Source organism: Podarcis gaigeae (genome assembly GCF_964106915.1).
Source record: "Podarcis gaigeae genome assembly, chromosome: 1".
In the NCBI taxonomy this organism is placed as follows: domain Eukaryota; kingdom Metazoa; phylum Chordata; class Lepidosauria; order Squamata; family Lacertidae; genus Podarcis; species Podarcis gaigeae.
The window spans coordinates 45,664,200-45,678,069 of record NC_139678.1 but is presented as its reverse complement, the minus strand read 5'-3'; the positions used below and the strand labels follow the sequence as shown (position 1 = coordinate 45,678,069).

At 44.1% G+C, this 13,870-nt stretch overlaps 1 protein-coding gene across 8 annotated transcripts in view; it reads right to left on the bottom strand.

Moving 5' to 3' along the window:
* NUMB (NUMB endocytic adaptor protein) overlaps positions 1-3,022 on the bottom strand; it is a 58,851-nt gene extending 55,829 nt beyond the window's left edge. For 2 of the 8 annotated variants that reach the window (XM_083747189.1, XM_083747187.1), the window contains exon 1: positions 2,688-2,811. The gene's annotated coding sequence lies outside the window, so the exon portion shown is untranslated. Of the gene's footprint in view, positions 1-2,503 lie in introns of all 8 variants that reach the window. The other 6 variants (XM_083747191.1, XM_083747186.1, XM_083747188.1 and 3 more) reach the window with 6 other exon arrangements.
* Between the last annotated feature and the right edge of the window lie 10,848 nt (positions 3,023-13,870).

Below are 13,870 nucleotides of genomic sequence, written 5' to 3'. Positions count from 1 at the left end.
CAATCGCCTTCTCAATCCAGCCCATGGACGGTCAGGGAATCAGCGTCTTTTTACATAAGTAGAATGTGTCCTTTTATTTAAAATGCATATCTGGGTTATTTGTAGGGCCTGCCTGGTGTTTTTTCATGAGTAGAATGTGTGCTTTTATTTAAAATGCATCTCTGGGTGATTTGTGGGGCACAGGAATTCGTTCATTTCCCCCACACACAAACAATATAGTCCAGCCCACCACATGGTCTGAGGGACAGTGGACCGACCCACGGCTGAAAAAGGTTGCCGACCCCTGGGCTAGATAATATTTATGTGGGCTAGTAACTTTTGTGTGCTTATTTGCAAGGTTGAACACAGTAAGTCTTTAAAAACAATGCAAAAAACAAAAACAAAACCCTTGCTAGACTACAGCTTGAATTTAATTAAACCGGTATTACATTGTTGCAATAAGGTACCTAGAGTGTTTGCACAAATGATGCTACAGGCAACACAGGGTAATATATATTACACACACTACTGAATTAAGAACTTAAATCTGATTAGGCAAATAAAACTTTGGAAGATGCATCACATCACTGTGGAAATTATTCTCCTTGTCTCTATGTATTTTCTATTAAAAGAGTGCAAATGTCTGAGCCAAGGAAGCTTCAGTGACAGAAAGCTTTCACTATGCATCTTGGCTTTGCCACTCTTTGTACAGAACTTGTGTAACAGCAACTTTCCCCACCCCACCGTCTATTTATCTGTAGATTAAATAAGTTAATATGATAAAGGACAAGGATTGAACTGAGGGGGAACAGACAATTTATGGTTTTATTTTGCTCACATGAGTGATGTCACTGATTTAGTGTTTCCATAAAGAATGGCCAAGAAGGAAAGAATGGAAAAACATTGCAACATTCCAGCGGAAAAACTGTACAGATCAGCACTCTTTTACTATGTCAAACATTAAATAGCAGTTGGCCTTAAGAGACCTATCATGATTTTAACTACAGAACAAGCCCAAGGATTGGAGAAGTGAAATATGCGTAACATGCACACTTTTGCAGCAGAGAATAACCAGATATAAATGCCATTATGGTTCAACTGTATTCCTAAACATCATCTTTGCTAAAGATGCCACACACACAATTTGAGGACCACAAAATGTTTAAGAGTGGCTGGGGAAACCCAGCCAGATGGGCGGGGTATAAATAATAAAATTAGCTGATTACAACCAAATAACAAATCCTTATAAGTGCTTTTATAAGCGTCTTGGAAGACACAACAACCTACACATTAAACAGAATAAATTCTACCAGAAACTTTTAGAGCTTTATGAAAAATTAATGAGCAGGTTACATAAATCTTATGGATGAAGGAGTTCTAGATGAGAGCTGCTGCAAGACATTACAAGCCAAATGGACACATCATTTCACAATAAATACTCATAGAAAGGATAAAAAAAAACTGGAGTATTTTGTTATTTGGAAACATGACACACAAACCTAGTATTTTATGATTCAGTAATTGTTGCACTTTGTATTAATATTAATCCTCTTCTTAAAAAAGATATACACTTGCTTTGCGCCCAACATCTTGACAGAAAGCCATAAAAAGGAAATGAAGCTCTCCTTTAAAGACCAAAGGAATCATATTGCGAGTGCCAACACCCAATCTTTCAAAGTTCAACCTCGGTGATTTTAATCAATTCTGCTTCGCACAAAGCCAAGTAAGAATAGGTGGGACGGCGCTTCGCTCAATTAGCTTATCAGCTCTTTCCCGCCGCCGCCCCCTTTTCCAGGGGTTGCAAAGCCAGGAATCTGCAAAAAGGCTGCATTTACAAACAAGTAGTCCCGGAGACAGAATGAAATATAGGGCAGATATACTCCGAGGAGGGGAAGCCAGCTGGCCACATTCCTTCAGGAATCCCTAACTCCCCAGACCAAGCGGGGCCTGGAAGGGAGGCCAGTCCCAGGCAGGCAGGCACCCCGGAAGCCGGGAAGGGGCGGCAGGGCAGCTTCGCCCGCCGAGGTCCCTCCGCTGCCGGGGATGCGAGAGCGGCGCTTCTGCCTCTCCCTCCCTCCTCGCCGCTTCCTGCACTATCCGCCTCTCCCTCTCTCCTCCTTCCTTCCTCCCTTCCGCAGGGCTCCTCATCCGCCCGCATTCCTGGGCCACTCGCCGCAGATCCTCGCCCAGGTTCAGCCTCCAGCCCAGCCGACCATTATATATAGATATATATACCCTGTATATATGTGTGTCTGAAGCCGAGAGACGCCCACCCGGTCCCTTCCTTTCCCGGGCACCTCGAGCGCCCCACCTCCCTCCGGCACCTCGCCCGACCTCCCCTCCGAGCAGACCCCGCACTCGCACCTTCCCTTGCACGCCGCTGCACTCATTCACACGTCCTCCGCGAGCCCGCTTCTCCCCATCCCCGGATTCCCCGCCGCCGCCGCCGCCTTCCCCAGCGCCTCCTCTTGAGCGCAGCAGCCCCGCACCTCCTTCCTTCCTCCCTTCCCCTTTCGAGGCTCACCCACACGGCTTCGGAGCCGACCAGCCCCGCACCCGGGAGCTCGGGCCTTCCGCCACAGGTCGCCCCGCCGCTCTCCCCGCCGGGCAGGGAGGAAGGAACCGCGCCTCGTCGTCCGCGGAAGCCCCTTCCCTCAGCCAAGCGCCTATCGGGCCCGGCCGCCGCTCGCCCCGTCGCTCGCTCTCACCTGCTACCCGCGGCCGCCTCCCTTCAGCTCCTCCTCAGCCGCCAAGCAGAGCTGCCTCCTACTCCCTGACAACAACTCCCACCTCCTTCGCTACCCTCTCTCCTTCCCTACTTCAAGCCTCGCGGGCGCATTGGCTGCTACGGCCCCAATCGCTGGTAGGTATTGGTGAGGATTTGAGCCCGTCAAGCCTTCGCTCCGCCTTGTCGTTTCGCAGTATTTGATTCACACCGAAGCATTGACGCCCCCACTTCTTTCCTTGTTTTTTTTTTTTTTTTGTCGGTCCAAACCGCAAGAAGCGGCAGCTGCGATAGGTCAGAAGAGATGCGATCATTCAGACTCCGCCTTCCTGATAAAGTACCCGATGCAAAGTGCCTAGCCCTGCTTGGTTTGGTTGCACAGTAGGGAGGGACACAGTTCAAAAGAGCGGGGCAGGGCAACACCTGACCTGGAATTAACCCTTCACTGACAGAAACATGGCTGGTTGGTGTCATTCATTTTACAGGTTTGTCGCTCTCCTCTAAGAGTTGCTGATATTTCCAGGGCAATCCTAAGAAGCACTATACTGTATATTTAAAATATGCCAGATCCCATATTGGGTTCCCATATTTTCTCAGAACTAGGAGACAGGGCCAATCTTTTAACTGTTTTTAATTGTTTTAACTGATTTCAATCTGTGTGGATTTTTGTTATTTTTCTTAATGGAGGGAGGATGTGCCTGGGAGGACAGGAGCAGGGGAGAGTGGGGGGTGGGGACATTTACAGTGGTACATGGTAGGGCTAGGCATGATCTGATTATGGATGAGGAAGCTGCCTCACCCATTAGTGAGACCTGGGTGGGTGAGCAGGGTGGAATTGGTCTCACCCAGCTGTGCCCACCTGGGTCCTCAGGGCAGAGCTGAGGGATGGAGAGGAAGAATTCCTGTAGTCTATAGAGATTCCATCTCTCTCTCTGGGCTCTCTGTCCAGTTGTGGGAATCTAGAGTGTGTGTTCCTGACATTGAGCAATTGGGACAGATTAGAGATTCTGCTAATTTACTGCCTTGCTGCCAAGCAGTCTCCTTGCCTGAGCTGGCAGAGTTGGTCCCGGAGGCATGGTTGAGGACTCCCAGAGTGTTGGTTTCGGGGGGAAATCCATGTTGAGGTGACTGATTCTGGTGTGGTTTGGGACTTCATGACTGTCATGACAACCTTGGGGCTGCCCCAACATGTCATCAGCCCAACATATGTGGCAGGCCACACTCTGGACCTTGCTTTCTCAACTGGGCAGGAAGAGGGTCATCTGAAATTGGGAAATATTGACATCAGTTCCTAGTCATGGTCAGATCATTTCCTGTTGAAATTTAGGCTTTCAGTGCCTTTTCTTCTGTGCAGAGGCCAGGGAACTATTAGGGTAGTGTACCCTCGGAGGTTGACGGATCCAACTGGTTTCCAAACAGCTCTGGGGGATTTTCAGACTGATATGACTGGCAGTCCTGTTGAAGCCCTGGCCAACCTCTGGAACATCTGAATGGCTTGGGCCATTGATGTAATCATTCCTGAGCACCCTCTCCTGCTTTGTGGAGCCCATTTAGCTTCCTGGTACACTCCAGAGCTTAGGGCAGGGAAGCAAGCTGGGAGACGGCTTAAAGACAAGTGGAAGAGTGGCTCAACTGCACTGGCTGCCAGTTTGTTTCCATGACCAAATCAAAGTGCTGGTTTTGTCCTATAAAGCCTTAAACTTGTCAGGACCACAATATCTTAAGTTCCCCATACGAACCAATCCAGACGCTGAGATCTAAGGCCCTTCATGTGTCTCCTCTGTGAGAGGTTTGGAGGACTGCAACATGAGAACAGGCCTTTTCTGCAGTGGCTCCCCACTTGTGGACTGCTGTCCTCAGGGACACTCGCCTGACACCTTTGTTGCATATCTTTAGGCACCAGGCAAAAACATTCCTCTTCTCCCAAGCGTTTGGCTAATTAAAAAGTTATGGCCTTTTAAACTGCAAGGGGGTGGTGGTATTGTTACTATGGTGTGGTTTTTTGTGGTTTTATATTGTAAACCACCCTGTGATCTTTGGATGAAGGGCAGCATAGAAATTTGACAAATAATCATCATCTCTTCTGCTTTGAGGAGAACAGCATTCTATTTTTTAAAAAGCCTTTCTGACAACTAGCTGAAGTTGACATTTTAGTCGTGATAATTTGGGAATTGTTTTTATAATTATAGTGAGAACATAAAGAAGTAACAGAGAAAAGGGTGGGAATCCCCAACCTTTGTTCCATGACATATTTTAAAGATATTTTAACCTGCAGTACTTTTACCCATTCCCCTATATTCCTCTATCTAATTGCTCCAGTTAATGGTTCCTCTTTGTTTTTTCTCCAAATTTGGAACGTCTGTGCCACTGAAAATTATAATTCTTATATTATTGAATTTTGTCAAAGTACAGTTTGTGTATCAGGCCATTAAAACAATACACATTTGTATTTTGAAATTCACAAAAGGGAAAGATCAGATTTAACTGTATGAAATAGCACGTTCCCTCAATAACTGGAATCTGAAATTTGGCAGTTTGGTAGCGCAAGGGCATCTGGCACAAAAGAGAACAAGGTTGCCTTCAACTTTTCAATAAAACAGTGTTAATTTGTTAATCAATAAACATTAGTGATTAATGAGTACATTTACTCATATTTAATAGAAAGTAACAGGAAACACATTGGCCCATTAAGAAAAATGCTCCAATCTGTATTGGAGTGAGACTTTTATTAAGCCAACCAAAATTGCAGAAAATGCTGTGCAAGCTTTTGAGTTCTTCAGAACTCTTGAAACAAAGCAATGGACTGGGCAACAGGGTGGCAGTTAGGAAAGAAAACGACTGCTGTTGAAGCCATGGAGTCTACATCTCGACACAATCTTAAAACTTAAGAGGGAGGAGGTAGCAGACATTTGGATTATGCTCTTGAGGTCCTGTATAGGTATCAGGTTGCACCAAAGTCTGCTGGGAACAAGAAGCATAACAATGGCTGATTCCCTATCTCTGAAAACACAAGACCAGGTCTGTCCCTATCCTCCTCAGATGAAACACACAGGTTTCTTTGAAATAAGTCTCCAGTGTGACTTATTTTCAGCCCTACTTTAGATTGCTGTCTAAAGCACAGTATTGCATACCTGTTGTGTTATAGAAGGATGGATTTTGGGAGGTTCTTTGTGGACAGGATAAGTTTAAATGGAAAGAAGGAAGTGGGAGAGAGAGGATTTTTTCATATAGGTAGGTAAGAGAGGGTGACTATCTGTTACATACCCAGCTATGGGTTTTTCCTCCATGCATCTGGGTGGCATCTGCTGGAAACAGAACTCTGGCCTGCACAGACCAATTTTTATATTATGTTCATGGGAAGATGAAGACTTCCTCTGTATATCCCCTCCTGAATTGCTTCTCTTTGGTTAAACAGCTTCTTGCCTTCCTTTTCATTAATATTTTGCAGAAAGCTTATGGCTAACTACAGCAGCTATTTGCGAATGGAAAACCATAAGATAGTCTGATTGGATTTAAAACCACTAAAATTGCTTATGCAAGTCACTCACTGAAAACCCGTTGTTGGAATTCTTGATACACATTACTAGCCCCAGGTCAGGCATGAATTGCAAGTGTTCAAAATGTTTCCACAATACAGAGTTTGACTTAGGGCTATTTAAGTGTCAAGCATTCCATCCAGAAGCATTTGCAGACACAAGGGGTGTCTGAATGTCATGTAGGCACTTGCTTTCTACAGCCACCAACAAGTATTCTGCAACAAGGCCTCAGTAATGTACAAAAGAATTATGTTCCAGTATCCAAGGATATACAGTTAGTACTTAAATAAATAGTAAAAAAAAAAGATTGAAAGGACAGTGAAATAAAAGATGAGCAGCTGTTATGGTGGACAAAGAGGATATGAACCAGAGTGCTAATCATTTTTATTCAGAAGTAAGCCCCAGTGAGTTCTTTAGAGTTTATTCTTAGTGTATGTAATCTTAAACCACTGTTTATTGAAGTATTGTTTATTTAATTATCTGAGCACTACCTAGTGGCACAACTGTAGCCTGTTATCTTCCTACAAACCATGATCAGACACCATGGTTTATTGTTTGCTTACAAACTTTGGTTTGTTTTAACTATAGTTGACATTAGAATCATATAATCTTAGAACTGGAAGGGACCTCAAGGGTCATCTAGTCCACCCCCCTGCAATGCAGGAATCTAAGCTAAAGCATCCATGTCAGATGGCCATCCAACCTCTGTTTAAAAATCTCCAAGGTAGGCAAGTCCACCATCTCTCATGGGAGTCTGTTCCACTGCTGAACAGCTACTGTCAGAAAGTTTAATCGGAATCTCCTATCATGCAGCTTGAAGACATTGGTTCAAGTCCTACCTTCCAGAGCAGGAGAAAACAAGCATTCTCCCTCCTCCATATGACAGCTCTTAATATATTTGAAGATGGCTATCGTATCTTCTCGCAGTCTCCTCTTTTCCAGGCTAAACATACCCAGCTCCTACAAGAGCTCCTCATAAGTCTGTTTCCAGACCCTTGATCATCTTGGTTGCCCTCCTCTGCACACATTCCAGCTTCTTAAATTGTGGTGCCCAGAATTGGACACAGTATTCCAAGTGTGGTCTGACCAAGGCAGAATAGAGTGAAATTCATTTTGTTAGCTTGCTTGTTCTTCCTCTTCCTTCGGACATAGCAGAAGAAACCTTTTATTTATTATTTTTAACCTCTCTTGCAAGCCTGAGCTCATTCTGAGCTTTAGCCAGCCTGACTTTCCTCCAACTGTTGGCTACTCATGTATACTCCTCCTTTGTGATTTCCCCTTTCTTCCATTTCTTATACAGTGCTACCTCTGGATAAGAACCTAATTCGTTCCGGAGGTCCGTTCTTAACCTGAAACTGTTCTTAACCTGAAGCACCACTTTAGCTAATGGGGCCTCCTGCTGCTGCCACGCCACTGGAGCACGATTTCTGTTCTCATCCTGAAGCAAAGTTCTTAACCCAAGGTACTATTTCTGGGTTAGCGGAGTCTGTAACCTGAAGCGTCTGTAACCTGAGTTACCACTGTACATGCCCTTCTTTACACTCAGCTCATCTGTGATCTCCTTATGCAGCCACACTGGTTTTCTCACCTGCCTCCCACATTTCTTTCTTGTTGGCTTGGTCTGCATTTGGTTTGCATTTGGGCCTTCAGTATTTCTCCTTTTAGAAACTTATCCATCCTTATTAGACTCCCTTCTCATTGAGTATTTCTGACCACGGGATCACACCCAGTAGCTCCTTCGGGTTTTAAAAATTGGCCTTCTTAAAGTCCAGAGTGTGTGTCTGACTACACACAGTTTTCCCTTGCCTCTGTATCCTGAAACCCACGTGAACCCGGGTCCCCATTCTTGAACCTGGTTTCGCCACCCTGCTGAAGTCACTCGGCAGGCCACATGGCGTGAGGCAAAAGCGGCTAGGAAACAAAACTGTTTCCAGGCTAAGCTGTTTGCTTTTGAACGTTTCCTGAAGAAGACCTCACTCCAAACGCTGCCTGGCAACAGGCTCTTTTCTTTGCCCCCCTCCTCCAGGAGAAGCCCTCCCTAGCCAGGCAGACAGGTTTGCTTTGCGGCTGCTGGACTGTGAGGTGAGGAAAGTTTAAAGAGACCGCTGTCCACTCTGCCCAGCTCTAAAGGGATAAATAGGAAAGTAGGAACATACCACGGAAAAGGACACAATGACAGTCAAAGGCGCCTTTCTTAAAATTGTTTATGTACAGTGGTACCTCGGGTTAAGTACTTAATTTGTTCCGGAGGTCCGTTCTTAACCTGAAACTGTTCTTAACCTAAAGCACCACTTTAGCTAATGGGGCCTCCTGCTGCCGCCGCGCCGCCGGAGCACGATTTCTGTTCTCATCCTGAAGCAAAGTTCTTAACCCGAGGTACTATTTCTGGGTTAGCGGAGTCTGTAACCTGAAGCGTATGTAACCCGAGGTACCGCTGTAATGGGATAGCTTCTCAGAGGGACAGAATTAAGACTGCCGTAGTTTATACATTTAAAGCTGCTAAGGTTTCAAAAGTTCACACTTCTGCGGGTAACACTGTGAAATCCTAGAGGGGTAAGAAACAGCTCAATCAACAGTAAAGCCTGACCAATAAAAACAAAGCCTGTTGCTTCAGCTTGTAACTTTAGGGTAATAGTTTTGTTCAGTTACCTAGAGAACAATTAATGCAGTGCCTGGAAGTCTCACTCTCTTGGCTGACCTTGGTAACCTGGGGTGAATATGTGCATTAAGTAGTTGTTTAAGATGTGGTCTTTCAGTACTAGCGGTTCAGAGGTATTCCTTTAAAAAGTCGCCATTCTAGCGCACTTCCACAAAGCTATGGCATGCATCATGATGTGCAGTTATCACCCTCCATGGCCAATGACCACACCCAAACCAAAATGATCAAGGCAACTCCCAGCTATGAAGAAAGCTGGTACCATTTGGGACATGCGATTTGAAAAAGGCATCTGAAGGCCTTTTAGGGAAGTTTTTAGTGTTTGATGTTGTATTGTGTTTTTACTATTTTTATTGGGAGCCGCCCAGAGCGGCTGGGGCAACCCAGTCAGCATATAAATAAATTATTATTATGATTAAATTTAGAGAAAAAGTGAGTAAGCTGTGAACACGTGTTTGGAGTCCATGGCAGCAGCTATGAGCTGCCTTTGAGAGGCACATGGCACAGAGAGCTTCCTTAATTGAAAGGCAAACTACCTTCTGGAATGCATTGTGGAGGCAGTATGCAGCGGAGGAGCATATGCCCACACTGCCCAGGGTGGGTGCGCTCCCGAGGGGGGCGTGGCGCAGAGGGTGCCCTCCCAGGCACAGGATAGCCACTCAGGTACACACCCTGCAGCCAGGGGCAGAGTGAGCAGCCCATGGCAGCCATTTGGCATACTGCCCGCCCATGACTCCGAAGCCTCCCCCAAGCTGTCAAAACAAAGGGGGAAGGGGGGAATCCTGCTGGCAAAGCGGTGCAGCTCCCCCCTTACCCCGACGGCTCAGGGTAGGCTTGGGAGCCGCGGTTGCATGGCATGCTTAATGTCACCCCCCTCAGTGAGGGCACCTGGGGCGGTCTGCCCCCACCGCCCCCCTTTCCTATGCCCCTGGAAATATGTGCACGTCTCCTCCAACAAGTGTGTCATCCAAGGAACTGTGTAGCACAGCAATATATGCAAGACAGGTCAGTGCTTTCATCCACAACCACCTCCACCCCTTCTCTAAAACTCTATTTCTGAATTATAGTGGGATTCTCCCACTGCTATTAATCTCCTTGAAAACTCTGAAGAGGAGCAAGTGGGGCAAGGGGAAAATGCCCCACAGGCATAGGGACAAGATATGAATTATTGGAGCTAGCTTTGTTATTGTTCAGAATTACAAGTTGATATTAAAACACATTACTTGGTATAGTTTAAAACAGAGAAACTTTTCTGTCTGTCCAGCCCAGGACTGTTTGAAAGGTATGTTAAAGGATCTGATCTACCAGAAATGGTAGCCCCTGTTCTCTGATGCTAGTTATGTATGTATGTTTGCTTATTTGGAGCATTTATTCCCCCCCACCCCAGAAAAATCTGTGGATGCCCATGAAACAAGTCATGGCTTGCTTGCCCATGGGATAATCTGTAGTTAATTGATGGTTTGTTAAACAAACTATTGCTTAGTTTACGTGGGAACCAGACTACCAAGTGTGTATAAGGCTTGTATAAAATTGCTTTTATATAAAGTCAATAACAGACTTGAGAACAGAATGTATTATTTTTAATGATAACGTATTAAACAGAAATATTATTTTGAAGTGTTAAAAATGGGAAGAGAAGGAAAAGCATAATTAGTTTTATCTTTTACATGCAGCTCCACGTTCTTTTGCATTTAGACTGCACACACATGACCACAGTCCAAAAGCCCCTTTAAAATCAGTTGCCATAAGCATGATTAACTCTGTAGTGGACTGTGATCATTATATTAAGACAACTGGCGTACTCTTAGAATAATTTTTCAATTACAAATTAAAGGATAGCTCCAACATGATATTCTTTTGTTAAGGATTTGGTTCAGTTTTATCCAATTTATTGAAGGGCATTTCCGATCTCAGTATTGCTGACAAAGAACTTCAGATAAGGCACTGAGCTTTAAACCTTCATTCCAACAGAACAGACGTCATCTTGCGTCATGAAATGACCTCAGACTTTCACAGTAGCTGTAGCTATGAGCTGGAGTTATCATTACAAATTCATTTATGATTGCTATGTCAGCTAATTGCTACAAAGAATGAAGTTAGTCAAGCAGTATAGATTGCGGTTATTCTCACATTTTTAAAATGTGTTCCTCGGCTATTTAAATCTATTCACACAGTAATTTATAATTCTCTTTTCAGGTGTCACAGTTTCCTAATTAGCTTTTATTGGGGACAAATAGGAGGAAATAATAGAAACAGTGTTCCTGTTGGAATACAAAGGAAATTAACATCAACTCTGACTTCTAATTTGTGTGACAGCCAAAGAGTGCTAAGAAATATTTATTTAGACGATTTCTACCTTATGGGAAAGCCAAGGACTCACAGCAGAAACAAAAACTCTTTAACAGTGGCAGAGATTATGACTCAGTGGTTTAGTCCTGGCTTCTCGTTAGGTTTATCCACAAACGTGTGTCATGAATTCAACACTCATAAGTGCTATTGTCAGATTTACTCAGAAGGAGTAAGGCAGTAGGCAGTGCAGAAGGAATTCTCCTCCACCCTTGGATCCTCACAGTGTCATCCGAGAGAGATTTTCTCGGTGGTCTGGGGTCTCTTGCAGTCTGGCCTATCTGTGGATCTCAGTGAGCGCACTGTGAAATGTTTGCAAGACATTTTTGAGGATAAAATCTGCCATAATTTGGATGCCCTTTCAGTGTCAGGTCAGTTTGTCGAGTATCACTAAACCCAAATGTCGTGAAATGAGGCTTTAAAAGCAGCAAGATGTGAGCACATAGGGAAACTGCACATGTTGTCGTGCGAATGAAGATCACAACCCGGCTGCACAGGTCTTATTTTTCCGTAGGGAAGTTCCTGACACACATTCAGCTACCAAGGCCCTTGTTCACAGTGCAGGCAGGATCCGAGTGAATTAAGTCGATTTGTGCATATTGCCTCTGTTGTGCTTCCTCATGGTAATTCTATAGTGCAGTGACTTCATCCAGTTTCTCTCCTTGTTCGTTTTATTATCTGAATTTCCCCCCTTGCCCATGCTTCCCTCTCTCCCCCTCCCTCTCCCTTGAAAAGTAAGACGCTTGGAGTCTTGGAGTCTGAAGCTTTGTTGTGTAGTCACTGGCTATTGAGACACTACAGATAGCATCTTTTCAATATCACCAAGTGAGCGATCCTTGCATGCCGTGTTTTGTGAGCATCAAATGAGCCTTAATAAATCTAACGATTAATACAGGGGAGTGGGGAGCCTACAGGAGTCCCCTGCGAGCAGGGTGCAGCAGCTTAGCTGGGGATCACTCTATGTGCCCAATTTTTTTCTGTATCTGAACAGCACAGTGAGTCTTTTTTCAGCCTATTTCTCAGTTTCCACTGAGTCTATTTCACAATGGCTTTTGGTTTTTGGGGTTGTTGTTTTTTTAACATACTGATGTTATTAATCTATTTCAATTAGACTGGCCAAATTTAGATAAAGCTCATTTTCTCAGTGGAACCCTGTGTGCACGAAAACCGGGATTAAGGATCACAAACCAACAGAGAATGGGAAAATCCTGGAGAGAGAGAGAGAGTCGGCAAGCTGCAGTTGGAGGGAAGCCAAGATCTCAGATAAGAGATGCTTCATTGATTGAGTGAGTGCATTCATACTGATGGAGGAAGGGGGGGGGAGCAGGGGAGTAGCGAGCTCTTGAGAAACAGTATTTTGAACAAGCTCTCAGTCTTGCTATCTAGCGGTGGATATTACAGCCACCACAATGGAGAACAGATTTCACAATCCTGCCCAGTGTCTTTACACTAGTGATATACTGAATGCCACCGGGCCAAACGGAGAGGCTTTGTCAAGGCCTTCTTTTTTGGGAAGTCTGCAAGAACAAGCCTGGAAATGTTCTTCTCCCATAATAGGATGTTGCTGTTGGCAGCACAGCAAAAGTGACAAGGCAGGACTCAGAGTTGCTAATAAAGTGGGGGAAAGTTAAAAAGAAGTGACAAATCAGGATTGGATTGTGGCAGCTCTTAAGCAAACATGGGTTTTTTTTAGGTACTGTTTTCACACATCCAGATCTCTAACCCATTTACTGGTGTATATATACACACTCACATGTATGATGATAATGATAACAATAATGTCCAAGAATCAGAGGTTGTGCTGGGTACTTTTATTACGTTGTATGATTGCTTTTTTTGCTGCTTTAACATGCTGCTTCACAGTTTAATTATATTGTACTGTTTTATTGTTGTAATTTTATTTTTACTGCTATAATTTGAATATTTTTAGTTTGGGTTGTAAGCTTTTTTGTTTTGTTTTTGTTTTAGCAAAAGAGGGTGGTATAAAATCATTCAGTAAGGAATTTCATCCACCAGCTCCTATGGTAGTTTCTGCTTGCTGTTTGCATTCTGCCTTGCTATGGAAGTCTACTCTTTTTCAAAATGTAAAAACAGATTTGCAGTACCTAATTTCATTTGACAGCTATTGAAAGATGTGCCAGTTTCTATTGGAGATGGCTAACTACTACTGATAGCGCTGGCTTCTTTTTGCTTCTTTTAAGAACAAGGTCCATCCAAGTGCCTGAAACTTGCTCAGCCTCAGCTTTTGGGGTGGGAACTGTCTTTAACCAGTTTTGAAGCATAACTTCTTACCATTTTCAGAAAGGACTTGCAACTTTTAAAGAATAACTTTCTCAATGTACTTTTAAATCCCCTTTTGTATACAATGTGTGTGGCTTTCGGCAATGCTGCTCACTAGTGCTTTTTTTCTAAACAAAATGTTTAGGGGTACTCTCATTTTGACTCAAGAAAATCACCATTTTATAGTTCAAATCGGGAAAAATAAATACAGTAAATGGACAAAAGTACAAAGATTCACAAAAATTTTGGGGGGGTGCGTACCCCTGCGAACCCCCCAGAAAAAACATTGCTGGCTTACATACTTGTAAAGATCTGAGCAGTTACTCTTTGCTCTCACTAGGCAATTTC